The following is a 23,936-nucleotide window of genomic DNA, read 5'->3' as shown; positions in this document are numbered from 1 at the left end:
TATGAGCCCTTGGGTTCAAGAAATATTTAAAGTTACATGTGTTGCACAGCTGAGCTGGTAAAATAAAGTTGTGCCCATCACGCAGGTGTAGCGAGGGTAGACTACACTTGCCACTTAAAGGCATCCAGCAAAGGGTACAGTAGCAAGCCGGCCACAGAGGGGTCCAACGTCCTTGTGCCAATGTGGCCTCATGGTGTGTGGCCGCAGCAGGAGCAGCACCCCCGAGCCAGCTGCTGACACGAACAGAGGGAGGTCGCATCGTTTCTCAGAGGAAGGGTCTCAGCTGTCCCTTCCAATAATCCATTTTCCTCCTGGCCCTCAATCAGGAGGAGTGTCCTCCTGACAAAGAACAGATTATAATGTTCTTTCGTGGGATGGCTACAGGACAGGATACAAACAAAACGAAATAAACAACAACAACAAGGGACTGACGGGTGAGGGGAGGAGGAAAGGGAGCGCGGTCCTGCGGTTAGCAGCTTGCAACTGACACATAGGTGAGTCCCAGATCTGGGTTATTTATTATATTATGACTCACTTCACCTTGGGGAGGCAGAAACTAGTTACTCAGTAACACCGTTTCCTCTTCTTCCTGGTCATATAACTGGACCATGCGTCCCAGCAACTTTGCACTTAGATGGGGCTACGGAATTGATTTCGGTGGCCAGTGGAATTGGAGCACAGGGCTGGGACATCCCACTTCTTGACTTGGAATCTAAATCCCTCTGCTTGGTCCTCTCTCCTTCCCCTTCTCTACTGCCGCTGGATTCAGGGGACTGCAGGAGGGATCCTCACGCCCTAGGGGAGGGAGGTCCCTGGATAATAGGGTCCAGGGGAGAACCTTGACCACCACACTACAGGGATAGTAACAGCAGCAAAACATAAGGCTTTGCACGATCTATGGTTACCCCACTCCAATTAATACATGCTCTGCCTCAGATTCCTCATGCAGGGGTAAATAGTTACCTAGGGGAGTCAGCACGGCACGGGCCCCACGGGAAATACACGGAAATAGTGGCTGTATGTTACCATTGTTCCTGGGCCCGTCCTTGCTCTCGCTGAGGCAACGAACTCAGAGAGAGAATTCTCACCGGCAGGAGGCTTTCTGCAGCCTAGAGCGGAGGGAGGTAAAACTCCTATAAATATCAGCTGACACAGACTGTCTTTAAAGTGAAATTTGAGCAATCACATTTTCAGAGACTGAGAATATTCTGCAAATAGTAATAAAGACCCCGAAACAAGGAAGTGATGGATTCCCAAGCAGGCAGAGTAGGTTAAGGACCCATGTCAGACTCAGAAGGAGGTCAGCAGAGGCTGGGAGAAGAGAAATCTGGATCAAGCCAGAACAGAAACGGCTCCCCAAGCCACACTGGAGAACGGCTCTGTGCAGCCCCTCAGGGAGGAAGAGGTGGTGGCTGTCATCAAAATTCTACCCCTGGCTATATAATGATTGCGTTAATATAGAATAAAATATGTGTGGTTCTTTCTCAATGGCATCTCTGTCACCCTTGTTGGATTCCTTTATTATTTCCACGAGGTCCTCAGTTAGGAGACCCCTCTAGGAATAGAGACACCCACTCACCTGCCGTTTGGAGTCATTTCTGGAGAGGAAAGTGGCTTATCTTTGTCAAAAGGGGCTTCAACCATCTTCCTTTCTAGCTGGGCCTGCAACATGTTCTCCTGGCCTAGGAGACTTTCCCCAGCCAAGCTTCTCTTTCCTTTGTTCACTTATTCTTTCGTTTATTCCCTCAAGAAACACTTATTGAGCACCTACTATGTTACAGGCACCGTGTTAGCTACTGGATATAGAGCAACAGCAACATGAACACAGTCCCCGCCTTATTGTTCTTACAGCTCAGCTCTGCACAGGAAGACAGACAAGAAACAGGTAAGCCGATAAATGTACAATTACATCTGTAGACCAAGGGTTCTGAACGTGGGGGGAGAAAATAGGAAAATCATGATGCTCTCCAATGGGGAAGAACAAGAGACATTCCACCAAGCAAGATCATCTAGGAGCCCCCGCCTGGGGAGATGGTAATTAAATCATTTTGGTCTGTATGCACGTTGTCTCATCAATATATCATGAACACCCTGGAGACAGGGATTTCTGCATTTGGCAAAGTTCCCACACACAAATAGGTGCTCATTAAATTCATTGATAAGGTGGCTGCCTCTTTGTCTTCCAGAGAGGGTCGGTCTAACTCTGGGTTTTGACCTCGTCTTCTGCTCATCTGTTGGGTCCCCAGGGCCTCATGGATGGGCTGTGTCTTTGCGGTTCCCAGCAGGCTAGAGGATGCTGGGGAATGATCTTGGGAAAAGCCACCTTCCACATGCTGGCCTTGGCCGTTGATGCAGGCATCCTGGGAGGGTTTGCGGGATTACCTCCTGTCTGGACAGTTGTCTGTAGCTTTAGTGTTGCTCTGTCCACTCTCTTAAAAAAAAAAAAAAAGGCACCACAGTCAGAGTCATTATTAAAAGGGAAAAATCAAACAGTAATAACACTCCAGAGACACCAGAAGTATTATGAAAAGGAAGTGTTTAAGTGGAAAATACTGAGCTTTGGAAACAAAACGGCAGGCATCCGAACTTACTTACGTAGGAAGCCCCGGGAAGAGATGCGAGGGACGGTGGGGAGGTCTTTTGCCACTGAGTCAAGTCCCCAGCATTTGCTCTGGGATTTGAAACTTTCCATGGTCTTACATTTCATCAGCTGCTTTGAGTTACATTTAAAGAAACACATTTTTAGTGAGAAATTTTTGACAGAGAACGGGGAGCAGATGTAATGCTTTGGAATAATTACTTCCTTTGTTGACAGCTTTTTTTTTTTCCACAGCACCCACTTGCAATTAAATACAACAGTAATTAAAATCTCTAAATTCACTCAGAATTACTGTCCCATCGGTCACCTCCAGAAAGCCTTCAAATGTCATTGTGAAAAGAATGTCTTCTCAGAGATGCCGGGTGCTAAGACAGAGGGTTTGCATTTTTCTAATCTGTAGTCAGAAATTGATAATAGGCAGGAAATGTTTCACTGATTTGAAAATCATTGCCGTGAATTAAAAATCCAAGGCTAGAGACCATAGGATAGCTTAAACTCTCTTAGGGAAAAAAAAGGGAGACTAGGTTGGTTTTGTTGTTTTTTGGTTTGGGGAGGCGGGAGTGTTTTGGGTTTTTTGGGCTTTTTTTTTTTTACATTCTCATACAAATTACAAGCACATCCAAGGATTTAGTGACATACATGTTAGAGACATAGACCAACACACTTCCCCCAGTGCAGACATGAAACATTGGGTCTAATTTAGCCACAATCTCAGTGTGTCTTTCTGAGCCTCCCCTTAACAGACAGAGTATGTTTACATCTGTTGGTAAACCTGTCAGTTAAGTCTTTGAAGGTTTTTAAAGTGATTCAAGAAGGGCCTCTCCTCCCCCACCATCTTCACTCCAGTCCTTACAAAGCCGAGCCCTTCCCCAGGGCCTCTGATGAATCCCTCTCCTATTCCTGTAACTCTGATGCCCACTTTGCCCGCCCACAGAGCACGGCAGGATTGAGCCTCAGTTTACCTTCTTGTCCTTAGCTCTCCGTCTCGATAGCATGCTGACCCTCTCCGCACCCTCCACCATGCTACTTTCTCCACAGGGAATGCCTTTCTTCTCGGGCATGCCCACCACATCTCTCTCCACCCTTGAGTCCCAATCTGAGAAGAGCTGCCCCGTGAAATGGGCCCCTAAGGTCAGGGAGCCGGGGGCAGGGGGAGCCTCTGTGGGAATCCTAGGGCATTCGGAAAATTCCCCATGCTGACTCGAATCACATTCAGACCTTCTTTTCTCCACTGAGCCACAATCAGAAATCTTCTCCTGATTTGCCCACCCCCTACAATTAATTCTCACCTTTTGTTCATTTGCTCTTTTGTTTCCAAGGAATGGGACTGAGAATAGGGTGGAATTGCCGTCCTGGCCAGTTTGGGGGGTACAAGTAGGCAGGAAGGAGACTGGCTACCCAGCACTGTTGGTAGATAACCATTCGCAACTTGAGAACATTCGATGAGCCCTCCTTGCGGGGATAGAAGATCTTAGCCTCGTGGATATGAGTGTGAAGAGCGAGCTCTCAGCCTTGCTGGTGACCTTCAAATCCTCAAGCTCCGGACATTCCCAGACATGCTTTGTCCCTGTGGGATTCCCGTGAGGTAGAGAATTAGGAAAAACAGGATAAGAGGAAAGACAGAGTTTCACGGTTCCACTGCCTACAAAAGGAGGTTCTCCTACGGTCAGTGTCTGGAGCTCGGTCTTCTGGCTGCGAGAACACGCAAGCTAACATACACAGGTGGGTCATTTGAGAATCCATAGGACTGTCACAGAAATCCAAGAACAAGAAGGAAAAGCACACCTGGGTGCCTCCCGAGAACCACAACCTGGAAACTTCTAGAACCTAGGCCATTATTTCCTTAGACTCACCCACATTACTCAGCACATCTGTTCCTTCCTTCTTGTCCTCCACTGTCTGTCCTGTTCCCTCACAGTCTTTCCTCCCTAATGATGTTCACCTGCCCTTGGCTTTCTAAGTCCTCTCTTGCTTCTCACCTGATCCCCTTGCCCTCCTCTCTTGATCTCACTTGACCTGGGATCTTCACGTCCATTTCCTGACTGGCTGGACCTCTCAGCCCCCATTCTACCTTGCTGAGAGAGCAGTGTGATCTACCCGAAAACCCTGGGCACAGTCACTGAGCAGCCTAATCAAGGCTCCCACCCAGCCTGTTCTGTGTTAGTGTGAGGGGGTGGTCTTCGTGGCAATCAGTCACGTGGTAGGTGTGACCACTCCTGAGGAGAAGTTTTTCCTTCTAGCAGGGCAGGGATTAGAGCCCACCGGGAGCCCCCCAGGGTCCAACTGGGAAAGATGCTGGAGGGGTTGAGGGTGACAGACCAGAGCTCCCAGTTCTCCCCTCACCGAGTCTGTTTGGGAAGCCTCTTCCACAGTTTGATAACCTAGCCTACTGGGCTCCTCACTAGGACCTTAAAATGTTTTAAGCTGCTGCCTTACTTTACAGTTAAATACTAAGACAGGCTTTAGGATCACACACTCATGAAAAGATGGCTCAACTTCCATGATTGCTGAATTCTTTCTTAAAAAAAGGAGGGTCTCCCTCCCATATAACTCATTAGGGTCTATTATGTGGGAAAGGTCCAGGATGTACCTCATGGAAATAATTGTGAACACCTGAGATAATTGGCCACATTTGCCAACCAGCACTCACAAGAGAAGGATTTGCCCATCGCTGTTGGAACTCCTGAGGCTTAGTCCTAAGGTTTAGGAATAAGGGCAGTTGTCAGATATGAACTAGTGCAGAATCAAAGCCCCTATTCAGAAAAGGGGGAGAAGGTGAGAAGCAACAGTAGAAGGTCCTCATTACCTCGGCCCCTGCTTCCCTTCCGGGCGTGTTGAGCTGACGAGGAGAAAACATGCCATGTCTACACCTGATTATGTAGTTGGTGAAGATCCAGAGAGATAGCTTCTATTCTGTTCCCCAGGTGGCTCTGTCTTGTTCCATGGCTGCAACGGGTCCCTGAGGTCCTGGCCTGGAAGCTGCCTGTTCAGACTCCTGTTCTCTCTGGGGTGGGCTTCTGCTCTCAGAGGGTGATGAAAACTCGCTGTGACTGGGAAAAAACACAACAATGACAACTAGAAGATCAGACCGCAATCCATCCATCTTGCACTCCTCATGGGTGGGGGACGTCCTGTCACTTGTCACTCAGGGTCTTGTTTTCATCCTACTCTGCGGTGACAGTTGGACACAAAGCAAGAAGACCGGGGTAACAGATGACCTCTCTCCATTAGGAAATGTATTTATTTCATTAAGTTAAACGGGGAGAAACTCACTTCTGCATGAAGGTCAAAAGGAACTGGATAAAAATACAACATCAACACTTTTTTTTTTAATTGCTCAGTAACCTAGAAAGAGAGGGAACAAAGAGATAGAACCCAAACAAGATAAAGAATGCCTACATACAGCCAACAGCTAATATGATATACATGGTGAAAAAGTGAGTCCCACTAACACCAAAAATAAGATAAAGATGTCTTCTCTTACCATGTCTAACACAATCTGGAATTTCTAGTCAATGAAATAAGACAATGAAAAGAAAAGCGAGAGGGAGCTTTGGGGAAGGAGATAAAATTGTGGTCTGTATCTAATATCGCTGTTGACCTAAAAAATCCAAAGCAATTAATAAAAATTATCAGTCCAAAAAAGAGACTGGAATAGGACAGAAAGATCTAAAATAGACATAAATTTTTTCCTAGGTACAGCAGGAGTCATATTGGAATTGGATCAAGGTGATAGACTGAACACAGATGACTGCCAGATTTTTAGGACAACAGGGATAAACCCAACAAGCACAAGAAACTAGGAGAAAGAAACATACACCAGAGAAAAACTCTATGAAGAGTAGAAGAGAACGCAAGACCCTCCACACAGATTGGAGAAATATGAAGACTGAGAGGGGGGCCTTGGCTCCATCAATACGTGATTATATGTGATTAATAGTTCACAAGCATTGTTAACATTTCCTTGGCCGTTTTGTATATTCCTGTGTAAATGTACATACATATACATGAATATTCATGTATTCTATTATTGGGTTATTGGAGTCATGCTCCTACTAAGGTTTAGAGTTTGCATTCAGGGAAGCTGAGGGGAGACCTTCAAGGTCACCGGCGATAAGGACTGGGTAATATCCACTGGGCTCGGCAAGGAAAGGGTTAAGCTGGTAGGCTTGTGCGAACAGCTCTAGAGGGCTTCCTGGAGAGGAGTCCTGGCTCCCCAGGCTCAGCCAAGCACCGGAGGTGAAGGAGAACAGACGTCCTACAGGATTCGTTTAGAAGTTTGGCTGTCCGGGGAAGGAGAGCATGCTGTAGCTAGAGGAGGGGCTACGTGGCTCGAGCGACTTGTCTTGTAAGCTGGGAAAGGCTTGAGTGTGTTATGTAGACGGTGGCCATGAGTGTCAACATCTGGAAGAACGAGGAGAGTCCCTAAGAGCTCAGTGGTCGGGGACAAGGTGAGGCAGAGCCAGAAAGTTCTTTGAATGTGCTGAAGCGAATGGGGAGAGAGTCCTGGAGGGAATTGCCTTAGACACCACCAAAGTGACTTCTGCAACACACTCTCCCGCCTTCTCACTAACAAGAAACAGTGGCACACATAGCACTTAGTAACTTCCACGAGCGATGGCAAGAGATGGCCTCCAGCTCTTGGATCCTTCTTAGGGTCCCCCCTGCTTAAGCCCGGGGCTTCCTTCCAAACCACAGAAAAGACAACCGGAAGTGGCGGGGCCATCCTCAAATCCGAAAACCATCATGGCCCTAGCTGAGACCTCCATTTTCTTCACACCAACTGTGTACGCTTAGGGTAGCTAAGCTATGGGAATAGATCCAAACGCACAATGACTCAACATAATAAATGTTTATTTCTGACTCGCATAACAGTCCAGGGTGTGTTTCCGGAGAGTAGGGAGGCCTGTGTTAATGGCAGCACCAGGATCTTCCAGACTTGGTTTCCAAGGTCTCAACTCAGTTGGCCAGTAGAAGGAAAAGCATAAAGGCTAGCACAGGAGAGGTCTCAAAGGCCCTCGCCAGGATGCAGCCCAACTCCCTTCAGCACACATGGCGTAGACTGGCATAAGGACACACGGCCACACCTAGCAGCAAGAGAGACAGAGAACTATCATCTAGCTGTGTATCCCGGCAGAAGACGTACATTTGGGAAAACAGCTGGTGTTCTCCACTAAACATCTTTTCTTTGGCCCCCCCCCTTCACTCTGCTGCCGAAGTGGTCCAACATGGAACTTGGGTAACATCTGGTGAGTGCCTGAGTGGGCGAGAGAATGGCATCTGTAATTCTCCTCAAAGCTCCCCAATGTCTCCCCATCAGCTACAAGGCAAAGACTGTAACTTCCTGTCATTGCCTCAAGGCCCTTCCTGCTCTGCCCCTGATTTCCTTCTTACCTTCATTTCACACTTTCCCTCCGCTCACACGAGCCTTCGGCCAGACTGCGCCATTTGCCATCGCCCGACTTCGCCATGTTCTCTCATATGCGATGTCTTTACCCACTTCTCATCTCACTTTTCCACCTGCAGAACGCCCACGTGTCCCTCAAGCCTCAGTTCAAGAGTCGCTTCCTCTTGGAAGCCCTTACAAATGCCTGACCTCCATGCCCACCCTGGCAGAGGTAGAGATGGGCTCCCCTTCAGCCCCTTGGCATCTGGACCCATCTCCAGTCCACAACTGCCGGGTGATTTCGTGATTCCGTGTCTCTCCCGCAGGAACAGAGCTGGCTCACGGGGAAAGCAGTGGCTGTTCTATCTACTCTCTTCCTGTCAGCAATGGGGCAGCAACCAGTCAGCCATCTTTAGCTTTCTCCGTTTCAAATTCCACTAGCAGCCAAAAATAAGCATCAGCATACAGAGAAAATATCAGAGAGGTAAATAAGAAGTTCCCTCCTCCTGTTGGGTAAAGGGCATCACCGGCATCCAGCGGGGCTTGCTTCATCTCCCCTCATCATTTGCACTGAAATCACCAAATCCTATCCATTCCATGTTCTTGATGTCGCTGGGTCCCCCTCCTCTCTGTGTGCTCCGCCCCGGCAAGTCCTGCCCTTCCCCTCACTCTCCCCTCCTCCTAACTGACCTCCCTCTCCTCAGGCTCCCCCTTCCACCATATTTGCACCGGTATGGATCCAGGAGGGGACTTTTAGGGACACTCTCCCCATCCTAGCTGGGGCCAACTCCTCTCCCTAAGCGCTAGGATGTCCCAAACTCTTCCCAGCTTCATCCCCTGCACACCTGCCTTCCACCGATGCTCGAACCCCAGATTGCTGTTTATCATTCCTTGACTCTAATAGAAGCGTTGAGCCCTCCAAGTCCGGCCCTCTCTTTCAAATCACCCTTCTGCCCCAGTCCCCACCCTGCCCTTTCCTACCACACAAATCTTCATTAGAAAGTGACTCAGAAAAGATCTTCTTCAGAAGCCATCGCAGCACACAGAGGTCCACACAGAGCTATTGAGCTCTACCCTCAGTTAAACCATGTAGAGAAAAAGGGGAGCCCTGCCACTAGAGGTATGGGTGGCTCCCACATGTAGGTGATCCCAGGAAACTTTTCAAGACGGCCAAGAAAGAAACGTCTTGCGGAGGCGCCTCGACAGAAACAGGCAGGAAATTCTCCCAAACTGACCCTGACCCCTGGCCTTCTTCACTCAAAATCAACCAGTATTCCATTAAAAAGTTGCAGCCACAGAATGGGGCATTCTTTCCTTGTGATTCACATTACCCAGAAGTCTCTGGTTTCCCGGAATTTGTGTTAAGTAGTAGCTTTCAAAGATGATAATATTTGCCAACAATCCCTGGGGCACCACTTTACATTTTCCTAAAACAAAAAGGGGATTATTTTGTCTGTATTTCTCCCTTCTACAGGCTTTGGCCCTATAGCCGCTCTTGCCCCCTCTGGCATTAAGTAGCAATGCTGTCCCATTAAATTATGAGAATTATGCTTTGTCCTGAAACATCGGTTGTCAATTAAGGTTGACAAACAAGCTTCCTGACATTCTCAGGAACATCTTGCCCAGCATGTGGTTACTAATTTCTCACTCCTTTTGTGAAACACTGGTCCCGGGCAAGCAGGCAGAAATAAACACAGGAGCGTTTGGGTTTTTAACCAGCTTCCCAGCCCCACCTTCTCGATTCTCCGCGCCTGCATTGCCCTCCCGACTAATGGGCTTGGACGATCGGGAGAAGAAAAATGAGGATGTGATCATTGTCAATCGAATGAAATCGAATAATTCTCTGTGGATGGTTTGTTATTTTTCTCCTCTGGCTTTTTCCAGCCTCCCTCGTAATGCAGGAGGGAGTTGTTATCCGTCTCCCTCCCGCCTGCGGATCCATGGTCCAGATTTTGGCTTCCCTGTAAGGGGCCTTGGGTAAGCTTCGTGAAGGTAAACACAAGTACTCTGTGCCCCTCTGCCTGTTGTGTTTTGTGCTCCACATGTACAGACCGAATTAATTCCTCAAGATCCAGCCCCATTTCTTTCCTAACCAACCCCAGGTTCACTTGTGCCTGATACTACGTACATATGTGTATATATATGTACTCATACACGCATACAGATATGTTTATCCACATGTGTTCACAGACTTTCTTTGGATAATTCAATATACCAAGCATCCAAAGTAAGTAACCTTATCCCCATTTTATAGATGAGAAAACTGAGCATCAGAGACGTCTCAGTAATCAGGTTACTAGCCGGCTGAGGGGCAGACCTTGCCCTCACATTCAAGAACGCCTAATGCTACAGAGATCTTTTTACTACACCGCCCTGTCTCTTACCACCCCCAGAGGCCAAAAGTCTTCTTCACTTCCCCAAACCTGCAGCAGCGTCACATAGTCCTTCCAAGATTACGTTCATTTTAATATCCATATTCCTTTGAGATTATTTCTGTTTCTGTTCTTTACTTCGTGGGATGCTGTGCTTGGGAAAACCTTCTGCCTGCACCCTTGGCGATCTTTTCCATATAGAACGTTTTGGCTTGAGTTTCTCTCAATTCTTACACTTTAGTAAAGCTTCCCAAGCTGCACTGAAGGTTTTGTTGTCTGTACGCACGTCTCCTCTGTCTTCCTGGTCACCCCTCTCTTAGGACGGACCATCTTTTTACTAATAATATTTCATGTGAGTATCAGCTGGGTAGCTTCTCCCCTTTGCTTTTTTAATTATCCAAGTAATACAACTTCACTATAGAAAGGATAGAAATTTCATATAAGTAAAAGGAAAATGTTTAATAATTAGAAATCTCACCCCCCAGATGGGTGTGAGGGAGGACACGTATTGTGATGAGCACTGGGTGTGGTAGGTAAGTGATGAACCACTGAATTCTACTCCTGAAACCAACACTGCACTGTATGTTAACTAGAATTTAAATAAAAATAATAAAAAAAACTGGAATGCCCCCCAAAAAAAGAAATCCCACCACCCAGAGAAAATACTCTTCCTACTGCTGTCTCCATCCTGCATTATTTTTACCCAGAAAAATATATTTGTATACATGCATACAGATTTTTAAAAATAAAATTATATTATGCACATGAGATATTTTTAACTAAAGATTTGTCATTTAGTGTTCCAGGAACTTTAAAAAGAAGACTTTTTTTTTTTTACAAAGAATAAAATTTGTTACATATTTTTAAGTATTATCTTATTTATATTACTCAATTTATCTATAATCACAGATACTTTTGTCTCTTTGATTAGGTAAAAACACAAAGGAATTATTCTAAGGTTTCTTTCCACTGTTGCTTTGATTCTCCTGTTCACAGATTACAAATAGAGTTTGTAGTATATATTTTGTTGTCCAGTGCATATAATTTTATTATAGTAATTTTACTGAAGCTTGTGTATGTCAGCAAAAAGACCGCAATCCTTCCTCCTATTTGCTGATTTTTACACGAATATATAACTTTTTATGTTAAAACTGGCATATATGTATTGAATGCCTACTGTGTACAGACCCCTGCCCTCCCAAACTCATGTTCCCATCACGAGTAGGACTCTGCTAGGCAAAGTATAAGTAAGTAATTCCATAAGCCTGAATTCAAGAAAGTCACCAAGATGTTTCCAGGTACTGTTAATTTTGTCATGAATTCATGCACGGGCGTATCTGGACCTTTCTTGTGCTCAGAAGCAGCTTTGCTCCCTTTCCTCTCTCCCTGTCAGGACCACCGTTTATCCATGTCGCACCTTTCTTTTTTGTCTACCTGTTGCAGTTCCAGATGTTCCTTCCGGTTCTCTATTCTCGTTGTCCTTTTCCTCTGTGTTCTCAGAGCTCCTTACACTCGCCTTTCACTGAACTGACCTTATTCTCTGCAGTGGCGACACTGCTCCTTGTTGCTTCCAATGCTGTTGCAGTTTCTGCCACGGTCCTACCATCCCCTTGCATTTCCCTTTCTCTCCCATTTTGTTGTCTTACCATAACATCTTTTAACTCTTCTGTAAGAATTCATGATTTCTTCCAGGGTCCTGAGAGCGCTAAGCGAATGCTTCCTGAGATTTCACTGTCTTTCCTGAAATGCTTTCATCCCCTGGTTTCAAAAGCTATGGCAATCCTCTAATTCTCTCTGTGGCAGAATTTTTTCATCTATCTCATTTCTGTCTTGTTCTATTGCTGTTTGCTTATTTTTTAAGTCATTCATTTTATTGAAAAATATATTAGTAGAGGATCTCCACATGTCAGGCACCAGAAGGAAAATGGTGAAAGGAAAAAAAAAAAAAAATCCTAGGATTGGCTTACAGTCCCATTCCCTGCTGTGAATGAGACTATAAACAAGCAAGAAACCAAAGATCCGGTATGAACTGGGGCAAGCTATTAAAGAAAAAGAAGGGAGTCCTTCAAGAGAGAATACCAAAGGGGGGAGGAGTCTGCCTTTTATTGGGTGATGCTCTAGACCTCCTGGGAAGTGACAGTTAAGATGAGATTTGGAAGATGAAAATGAGCAATCCAGATGAAGAAAGGGTAGGTGTGAACTAGGCAGGTATGAAGCACAGCACGTGCAAATGCCCTGAGGCTGGGAACACTCTTGCTCTTCTCTGTCCTAATCATGCTACAGGATTTAAAGTGAAAGAGATGGACAAAACCAGGTCACTCCCAGGCTTGGATGTTCTTGGAGATGCTACAAGAAGTTACTAAGATGTTCAAGGTAAGGAGTGCATGGTCTGACTGAGACTTTAGATCTACCATGGCTGCTCCTGGGAAGCACGAGGTGGAAAACAAGTCTGTTAGGATACAAAGTCAGTGATCCAAATGAGAAGTCATAGTAGTTCAGATATTGGCAAAAGGATTCAAGATGTATTTTTGGAATTGGAATTTTGGATTAAGTGAACTGGATCAAATGGGGCAAAGAGGGTTTCATTAAATAAGAGGAAGAAATTGCTAGGCTTTAGGTTCAAGCAATGGGGTGGATAATGCCACACTCTCAGCAGAGAAACAGGTTTATGGGTGAGAATCAGGAGTTGGGTTTGGGACACAATAAGTTTGTGATGCCATTTGAAAAATAGACAGGCTTGGGACTTTGAAGGGAAATCTTGGATAGAAATATAAATTTGGGAGTCCTTGGGTTACAGAAGGTGTCTTACATCACATGAATGGATGAGGGCACCATGGGTAAAACCACAGAAAGAGAGATGAGTAGAACCAGCTGGAGAGCTGATTTGTGTTCTCAAAACCATTCCAAAAGAAGTCTACAGAAAACTGGAAAGAACTGAGCCCAGAGTCTGCCCCCAGGTCCCATTGCACTGGGCTAATTTGTCTTTTTTGGTTGACTTCCATATTTCATTCTCTGTTGTAGGAAGGCGATTCTCCACATCAGTTTACTGTTGGCTTGGTAACCACTCTTGATACATCTGCTCACATGAAACAGCCCTCCATCTTCTAGAGAAGAAAGTAGACATTACTATCACTCTGTTTGGGAAAGTCCTCATCTGCCTCCATGTGAAACCCTGAGTTACTGAGAAGATGGATCAGAGAAAATCCCCAATTTGCTTTTCATTACCGTAAGCCATGTGTCATGTTCTTATTTTAGCCACATATCCCATCCTCATTCTCAACTTTGATTGCTTTAACTTAAGGGGTGCTGATAGGGCTTTAGGATTTCCTTCCCTCTCTATCACTTCCGTCTGGTCCTACTGCTCTGTACTTAATAGAAATTCTTTGAATTTTGAAATTCTTTGAAATGTGGTTGGCATCATTCCCCGGTTTCAAAACAAATTAGTTGGGGGTATTTTGTTTTTGTTTCTTTAATGTCTCTTGGCCATTTCCAATTCTGAGAAAAGCTTCAGAAATGTATACATAAGCTACCATCTTTGCCAAAAGTCTGTGGCAGCTGGCATGGTTTCTTGATTCCCCTACATGTACTTAATTCATATCTAAATATTCTCAGAAAACGTGTTAAAAATAGACCTTTTCAAATTCACAACCCACAAAGGACTTGTGTTTTAATGTATACTAGATCACACCACCTGGTCCCGTGTTCATTCAATTACATATTGTTAACAAGGGTGTTTAAGATTCTAATGCAAACGAAAAGTGATATATCCAAACAAGGAATAGTATTCAGAAAGGGGTGAGATATCACATGGATGAAACTTGCAAACGTCACACTAAGTGAAAGAAGCCAGACACAAAAAAACACGTATTATATGGTTTCGTTAATACAAAATGTCCGCTGTACAAATCTATTGAGACCCAGAGTAGATCAGCAGTTATCAGGAGATGTGTGTTGCATTTGCTTGAATTTCAGTGTACCTCTAATACTCTTACATGTTTTTTCCAAGATTCTCCAGCATCTGTGTCACCTACCTACTGATAACTTTTTGCCTATACTCCAAAAACACTGGTTCCACTCTTCCTCCTGGAGACCTGAGTCCTCCCTGAGGACTCGATGTTTCTGTTTCAGTCTGGACTGGTTTTCCTCTAGGCCTGCTATGTCGTTTTATTTTTAGGACTTCCTTTTGCTGTTCTCCCTCCCCTTTCCCAGATCCCATGCCTTCCTCTTTCTTGGTTTACTTCCGCATTTTCCCAGAACACGTTCTCCCGTACCTTGCCAGGAAAGGTTGCATAGATGATAAAAATTCGGAATCCCTAAATATCTGAACATCTGTCTATTCTTACCTTTGACTTGATTGATAATTGCGTGAGGTCTGGAGTAGTTCTAAATCGGTGTATTATTCTACAGGTGATTCTTGAACGTGCATTTGTAACTGAATTAATATGGTAAATACTAGAAATAGAAAAGTGGGTGAGTGAGATATGAGGAAGTCAAAACAAAGGTAGATTCTTCTTTTTTAACTTGATTTTTTAAAAAGAGAGAAAAGGGGGATGGGGAATGGGCAAAATGGGTGAAGGGAAGTGGGAGACACAGGCTTCTAGTCATGGAATGAATAAGTCATGGGAATATGAGGCTGAGCGTAGGGAATATAGCCAATGATATTGTAATAGCATTTTGTGGTGACAGATGGTAGTGACACATGTGGTGAGCATAGCATCAGTATAGAGACGTCAAATCACTATGTTGTGTACTTGAAAGTAACGTCATAGTGTGTCAACTCTACATCAACAAAAAATAGATTTAAAGAAATAAAAAAAAATTAATACAAAATAAAGAGAGTGATATGTAAGTAGAATGCAAGATAAAGGTTTTTTTTTTCTCCTTTTACTAAAAAAAGAGGGGGGAAAAACGATATCTAATAGGCTCTAAGAAATGACCCAAAGGAGATTAAAATGGGATGAAAAAGAGATAATTCATCTCAAAAATGAGATGAAAAAGAGATAATTCAATAAGACATGACCTAGGTCCCAAGAAAGTGAGGACAAGGAGCACAGTAAAAAAGCTGGCCTTACACAAGAGGAAGAGGATTTTTCCTTTTGCATCACAGGGAAGCAGATTGAAGGAGGGAGAGTGTGGGTTGACGATAGAAGGACAGGAAGTTGAGAGTCTTTATTTATTTAGGAAAAGGCCGGGGTAGGGCTGAGGGAGAACGGAGGAAGCGGGAGGGACAGAAAGTGCAGGCAGAGAAGGTTTGTGGAGCAGGAGAGAGCTGGACCCAGGAGGAGGCTGGGGTTGCCAGGGAGCTCTGGGTGAGGAGAAGCCCCTCTGCTCATGGCCCAGCCCTCAGCGACAGACTCCTGCAGGCCAGGGCAGACACACACTTCCCCCTACTCATGCTGCGAGGACTCAGATTGCCGGGAGGCCTGGACCGAGGGTGACCTGTCTGCACCCCACAGGTGCTCCCCCCCCACGCCATCATGTTGTTCCGGAGACCCGGGCAGTATCCAGACCTGCTTCAGTGACCAGCCCCGGAAGCTTCTTCAAAACATGGCGGCACACGCAGCTCTTGTGCTTCACAGACTGAAGAGCCGGAGGCCCCAGGAGGACGAGGCAGGTCACAGAGCTGGTGAACGGTGGCACCGAGAATCAGCCCAGTGGCCTGAGCCTGTCCAAAGCCTGAACCGTAAACAAAAACGCACACAGATTTCGTATGCTCGTTGCTTCATTCAGTCAGTGCCCGCTGGACAGTCTGCTGCTTGAATAAAGGAAGGGGAGAGAAAGTCCCCTGTGTCCCATAGCAGGCGTCCCTTTGGGGTCTGACCCTCGCCTACTGCTGACAAATCATGGGAGGAGAGCTCGTGGGGCCCTAGCATTCATCAAAGTGCAGACTGAGAACACAACAGAGACCAGACGGAGTCTTCTGGGAGGCCCTCTGGTCAAAACTGGGACCCACGCTCTGCTTGCAAACCTCAGAAAGAATAATTAAAAGTAAAGTTAGGTTCTTCTTCAAGTTTGGTTGGAAACAGCACTGTCCACTTTCTAATCCAAGCCATATATGCAATTTTAAATTCTCTAGGAACCATATGTTTTTTTAAAAATAGAGATGAAATTAATATTTTCATATAAACCCATGTATCTAAAACTTATCTTTTTAACCTGTAATTCCTATTAAAAAAATACCGATGAGATATTTTACATTCTATTTTTCATACTAAGTCTTCAAAATCTGGTGTGTCACTTACACTTAGAGCACATCTCAGTTTGGACTGGTCCTATTTCAAGTGCTCAATAGCTACAATGTGGCTAGTGGCTTTAGTAACGGGCAGCAGAGCTAGGACAGCACACTGTCTTCTTCAAAGTCCCTCTTGGTGATGCTTTGTAAACTGAGAGACCACAACTCCATTCCTTCCAGGGACCGTAACCTCTAATGTTACAGACACGGAACACCGGTCAAGACTTGAAGTCACTTGCCCAAGGGCGTCCACTGAGTTGGCAGAAACCAGGATGAGCACATTTTCAAATATTCTAACTCCTCATGCTATGATCTTCCCGTAAGGCTATGCTACTTCCTCTCATTAGGTGGAGTTCACAGATTTTATACTTGATAATACCCTCAGTAATTTCCTTTCTCAAGGCCAATTCTTTTCTCTGTGCCCCTCCCATCTGCCATTTCCCTACCATGGCATTTTGCATATGGCGGGTACTCTATAAACGGTTTCTAATCAAATGAGCTTGGTTCAGTTTGTACAAGCAGTAGCCATACAAATTATCCTTCAACTGTTTCTTCGTAGTTATTCAAATACTTCAGGGTATATGCCACGTGAAGCACTTGTCAGGTGATTGTGCAGGAAAACGAAACTTAAGATGACCTCCCAACCCTCACGACATCTGGCAGTTGCTGAGTTATTCTGTAGGGTTCTGAAGCTACCTGCTATGGGATATCATGTAGTCTTTTTCTGGGAATCAGAGTTGGCCAGAATACATCCCCCGGGAGAGTGAAGGCAATCTTTTCTCATTCCTGCATGTCTGAACTCTCTCCCATTTCTCCTAATTTATCACAGATTACGGCTAGTGATTTTGAGACCATTTTCATGTTTCTTCAGCACTCTGGAAATTAATTTGTTTGGACCTTTAGATGAATGTTCTCTTCTTTACTTCTCCCCAATCAAAGCTCTTCACCAGTGACCCTCAAAGCGTGGCTGATGGCCCCAGTGGGATATCGAGACCCTTTCAGGAGAATGACGAACAGTATTTGCTGTCAGGGATAAAATTCAAGCTTTTAAATAAAAATTAGTATTTTAAAAAACTTGTATCTGCCACTTTGAACTTGACAGCTTCCCAGTATTTAAAGACTTTTCTAATGAGCTCAGGGTGATGTTAGCAAATGTGATTTTTTTTTTTTATGTTTACAGTGAAGTGTGTCAATATTTGGAAGACTACACAAATCAGTGAGCCAATATTTTCTAAATAATCCATTCATAATGTTACAGAATTATACATGAGTAAAAGATCATTCAGAGAATAAGATAGGAGTGCCTGGGTGGCTCAGTCAGTTAAGCATCTGCCTTCAGCTCGGGTCATGATCTCAGGGTCCTGGGATCAAGTCCCACATAGAGTCCTGCTTGGGCTCCCTGCTCTGCAGAGAGCCTGCTTCTCCCTCCCTCTCTGCCTGCCTCTCCCCTCGCTTGTGCTCACGCACGCTCACTCTGTGACTCTGTCAAAAAAATAACTAAAATCTTAAAAAAAAAAGAAAAAAGAAGAACAAGATAAACTAACAGGTTTGAATCAAACAGAGTACAAAAGGTTCATTGAGGGGTCCCAATCTCACACTGCAGTGAACTTTTAAGAAAGTACAACTTGAGTTTGATAGTATCAAGAATACCTACAACCATCTAAAAAGGCTCTTAAAAAACTTCACCCTTTCTAACCACGTATCTGGTACAGAGGCCATATTTTCTTCATGTGCTACAACCAAAACAACATCTCACAACTGATGAAATGCAGAAGCATATATGAAAATCCAGCTGTTTTCTATTAAGCCAAGTATTAATAGATATAGAAATTTTTTTGAAGCCACCCTTAATTGCTAAAGTTTTGTTTTGGAAAGCATAATTATCTTTACTCAAAACGTTATTTATGTTAACGTGTAATAAGTTTATTGTTATTTTTAATTAGTAAATATTTCTCAGGTAATAATGTCTCAGATTTAATTTCCAATAGGGTAAAATATCTGTAGGTAAAGATAACCTATACACTCAAAAGCTTTTCAAGGTCCTCAATAAATTTTAAGAGTCTGAAAGAATCCTGAGACCAAAACACGTGAGAACCACTGCTTACCCGACTGTCCTACCCATTGCAACTTGACGACTATGCCCTTTAAAGAAAAAAAATAAAGATTCTCATTTAGTTGTTATAGGAAGTAACTATGTAACACAGTAGCTAGTGGTCTAGGCTCAGGAACCAGATAGAGGGGAACTTAAATCCTGGTTCCACCACTTAACCAGTTTTTCCTATGCTGACCAGTTACCGAATGTCTGCCTCCCTTGATTTCTCACACATAAGATGGATACAATTGTGCTTCCTATCTGTTTTTTTTTTAAGATTTTATTTATTTATTTGACAGACAGAGATCACAAGTAGGCAGAGCAGCAGGCAGAGAGAGAGGGGGGAAGCAGGCTCCCTGCTGAGCAGAGTCTAATGTGGGACTTGATCCCAAGACCCTGGGATCATGACCTGAGCTGAAGGCAGAGGCTTTAACCCACTGAGCCACCCAGGCGCCCCTGTGCTTCCTATCTTACAGGAATTAAATGGCAGCACTTGTTAAACTCTTAAATCCAGAATTATCACTATTACAAGAATTCACACTGCTTTTTAAAAATAATATGGCACTAATGTAACTATGGGAGATATTCTAAAGCCTTGAAATTGTCTTCCTTCATCAGGAAGTCATTTTTCCAAACATAATACCAGTCCCATTTTCCTCCAGACTCACCTTAATGATGTCACATAACAGATTTCTAAGTATTAGCAGCATTAAACATTGCAATTTTTTTTTCTGTTATGAGATTGGAAAACATGTATTGGGCCTACGAGATAGGTCGATTTTCATGTGACATCTCTGTAATCACATCCACAATTGGGAAAAGACCCTATTACAAAGGCTGATTCAAAGAGTTAACATGAGGGGGCCTGGGTGGCTCAGTTGGTTAAGCAACTGTCTTTGACTCAGGTCATGATCCTGAGTCCTGGGGTCGAATCCCCGCATTGGGCTCCCAGCTCCACGGGGATTCTGCTTCTCCCTCTGACCTTCTACCCTCTCATGCTCTCTCTCACCGTCTCTCTCTCAAATAAATAAATAAAATCTTTTAAAAAATTAAAAATTAATTAAAAATTTAAAAAGCAAAGAGTAAACATGAGCAGGCGAGCAAAGCAATTTATCAGGCACTGACTCTGATGATGAGCTTGGCAATTATCTAGTGATGACTCTCTTAGGTTTCGAAATTGCTTTTGCTGCAGGTACACAACTTAATGGACCCAATTAGGGAACTTTGTCAACGCATGCCTTAGCTCGGACATTGTAAGTTGCAGAACATATGTGACATGTTTTTACATATTAAGCCTGAATAAAACACTGTCACAGAAAATTTGCATAATCATCACAGTTGGACCTATGATAATGCTAATTCCTTATTCAACATAATTGACAAACAGCAGGAACTTCTTCATATGCATCTCAAGGAGCCACATGAATGTACTTAGATTAATATCTTATCAAGGCTCCCTGTAGCTAATTACAGTCAGATACAGTTTGCTTTTCAAAGCCTCATCCACCTTAAAGAACTTAGGGTCATCATTAAAATTGGACACTTATTAATTTACTTTCAAGTGTGCTGATTCTTTCCTGTCATTTCCATTTTTCTATTGTCCATCTAGTGGTTTTTATTTCTAATTTCGGATATTGTATCTTTGGCCATAAAATTTCTATGTGGTTCTTTTTATAAATTGGTTCTCTGCTGAGAACTTCTATCTTTCTGTTCCAGTGTGTTTATCTTCATCTCATGGGGCATAATTATAATAGTTGCTTTTATGTCTGATAATTCCAGCATCTGGGTTCTCTCGTGGCTGGCATCTCTTGATGGACTTTTTCTTTGGAAATGTGTTACATTATCCTGGTTCTTCCTTCTTAAGCAATTTTGGATACTGGGTTGTATCCTTTGGGTCTTACTAAAATTTTCTGAAAAACATTTTATTTGCTTGTTTGTTTTTTTGTTTGTTTAAGCAAGTAATCAACACAGTCAGGTTCAGACCGCAAATTCTCTGTCACCTTCTGTTAGTGGTGGTTCCCATATCATTTTCATTTTTTTGTAGACTTTGCTATGGTTCTTTAGGTCTGTCTTGTGCACGCCAGCTCCGGACAGAGCTCAGGACTTGGAGAAGTTCATATACACAATGAGAGGGTTCCCCATCCCAGCTCTCCCCTGTTCAGGATTTTCCTCCTTCCCTTAACCCACGCTCTCTGGCCAACAGGAGACACTTTTCCTGGTTTCCTCTGGCTAGCAGGTGGATTTCTCCTAGAGTTTCAGCCGCTCAGGTCTCCATGGCTGCACAGCCCTCAAGTGGGACGGACCCCTGCCGCAAAGCTGTAAGACAAAAGAAAGAAAAAAATAAAAGCAAATCATCCTCCTATAGGGTGCTTCTCCGAGTCTTAAGCCTCCTTCACGGTCTGTCTGCTTGTGTTTCCTTTTCAGAATTCTTAGGTATTTGCTTCTTGGCATTTGGTCCAGTTTTTGACAACCACAGCAGAAATGGCCTTGAGTGGTTCTACTCCACCTTGGCTGGAATCAGAAGTTCCCCCGTCTACTTCTCCAAATATTACCTTCCCCTGCTCTCCACGCCACTCACTGTGCTCTAGCCTTTCTCTTCTTATAGTTTCCTAAACGGCCAAGTTTGTTCCCGCAACAAGCCATTGTACTCGCTCTTCCCTCTGTGTAAACTCTGTTTCCCGCTCTAAAATGTCAGTGAACTTTTCTGAGCTCTACAGCACCATCATTCCACGTGGACACGCTAAGCATGCAGCATACACCTGACAGGCCGCTGGTCGACCAGCTTAATGGAGAACGAATTACTTTAAACCACAGCGCATCTCTAAGTTCAACCACAAGTAAGGTACAAGTTTATTCAGCAAATTTAAGGCCAAACTGGCCCATCTTGCTCTCGTTCTGGGTCTTGCTGTAAAAACATGTGTCTACCCCTCACCATCGTACCTATCGAGAACCTTGCAAGGATGCGGAGTTCTCTTTCATGGCACGAACACCTGTTAGACATTTCTCTTCTTCATCCATTTTGCGGGACTCAAGGCTTGTAATAAAATGGGCTTTTCTTCTGCCCACGATAAAGGATATTGGCAGGATTCCATTACTGATTGTTTATGCGTTCGTTGTTTGCTTTGTAAACTTGATTATGTGTACGGGGGAGCCTAGTGTCATAGTGTGGTCAAGATGCATAGTTCCAGTGGGCTCCAGTTCCGTTCCCTCCTTACTAGTTGTGAGGCCTGGGCAATTCGAATACTCTTTCAGGTTTTGTGCATAAACTGAGGTGAAACCACCCACCTTGAAGGGTGGGTAAAGCCCGGCACGCGTCTGCCACCGTGCGTGGCGCGCAGGGCTGGCAGAGCGTTTCCCTAGCTGCCCTCTAGTACTAAGGGATAGCGGGAGCTCCCCGAGCCCTCTTGTCTTCCCTTTTCCTTCTCTTCCCACTTCAACTTCCTGCCTCTCTGATCTGTGTTTCGGTCTCCAGGTAGGTGACTTATCACAGGACTCCTACGAGTTTCAAATCTGTATCTTCAGGTTTGCTGAGGTAGAACTGTGTAGAAACTTCCTTGGGAAGGATTCGAGCAGCCTGAGGTTTTCAAGTACCTTCCCACCATGGTTTTACCTCAGTGGACCATGTTCATAGTGATACTTGTTTTAACCTTCTTGGATTTTTCTGTGGAAACAATGGCCTCATGTCTCCTCCAAGATCAACAAAACACGTTCTAAGTGGTGTCTGCCAGGACTGGCAAAAGGGAAATGTTAAATCATGCCTACTCTTTGACTGAAGACTAAGCATTTTTGAACATTCATCTGATCTCCAGTTCTAACAATCCTGAGAAGCCCGTGTACCATCAATAGAGTATTAGCTGAGTAATTAAAGATCCTCGTAGCTCCCTTGTGGAAGAAAACCATTTAAAATGGTGGGCTTCCCTGCCAATGACATCTTCATGGAAATATTGAATAAAATGAAGAAGCTGGCTAATTTTCACATCCACCTGTAAAACTGAAATACATTTCCTTACAGATAATAAGGATCGCAAAATTACAAGTTCTGTAATTTCAAAGACAGGATTTTAACTGAAAAGATAAGCATAAACATGACTCTAATCTGTTATTTTCCCTCGTGTGCATGTTACAGTGTGTTCTCTGTTACTTGGACCACTTTATCTAACTTTCAATACATGGATAGCATTGGCGTACTTTGAGTATTTTTATAGATTATATTTTTGAGAAGCTTCACGATCTCTATACATCACATTTAACTGAATATTATTAAATAGAAAAATATAACTCAATTTTTTCCAAGTCTCGGGTATTTTGAGAAGGGTAAAAACATGGCTTATTTCCTTGAATATTAAGTGAGAGGTGTATTTATCATTACTATTAGAATGTCCTTTCAAGTTCCAATGAAGTAGGTTTAGGGGACATGCCCAGTAAGTAATGTTTAATCTTTAGGCCAAGAATAAAGGATGGATACAATATTTTTTCTAAATTTACATGACAATTCTTCTCGCATAGGGGAAACCTATTCTACTACTTTAATTTTTCTGAGAGCAAACTAAAATGTAAAAAACAAAACAAAACCCTCATTCAGACTCAGAATAAAAACAAAATGCAAAATTGCCTAAGTATGTTTAAGATCACCTAAAATCGTATTTTAAAATTTAAATTTAAAATTACTAGCAAAAGCTATTCGTTGATACTTTCTTTCAAAATTTCCTCCTGATGAGAGGAAGAAAGTGATCAATAGCAAATACCAGATAATAATGCCACAATAAATAAAAATTTTCAAGTTTCTATTGTATCAAATTAACTCAGTTATATTACTTGGCCTTTACCACAAACTTAAATTTCTTGGATTTTGAAATGTGGTAGGCGAAGGGGGGAATCCCCCTTTGTGAAAAAAAATTTTCTTTTACTATTTAGGTATTGGTGCTTTCCAAGAAGTTTCTGCTCATATGAGTTAAGAATTAAAGTGTACAGCACTGGAGTGCCTGGGTGGCTCATTCTTAAGCGTTTGCTTTCAGCTCAGGTCATGATCCCAGGGTCCTGGGATCGAGCCCTGCATGCTTCTCCCTCTCTTAATCCCCACTGTTTGTGTTCACTCTCCTGCTGTCTCTGTCAAATAAATAAATAAAATCTTTATAAATAAATAAAGTATACAGCACTAGGACATAAATTTCACCCCTTTTGTTTCTCAGGTAGCTCAAAATTTGTAACTTGTTTCTCATCGATAATCCATAAATGACATTTTCTTTCAGCTTTAT

The sequence above is a fragment of the Lontra canadensis genome, unplaced genomic scaffold (assembly GCF_010015895.1).
Source record: "Lontra canadensis isolate GAN:19392208 unplaced genomic scaffold, GSC_riverotter_1.0 scaffold85, whole genome shotgun sequence".
Lineage (NCBI taxonomy): Eukaryota > Metazoa > Chordata > Mammalia > Carnivora > Mustelidae > Lontra > Lontra canadensis.
This window is presented reverse-complemented; position numbering follows the sequence as displayed.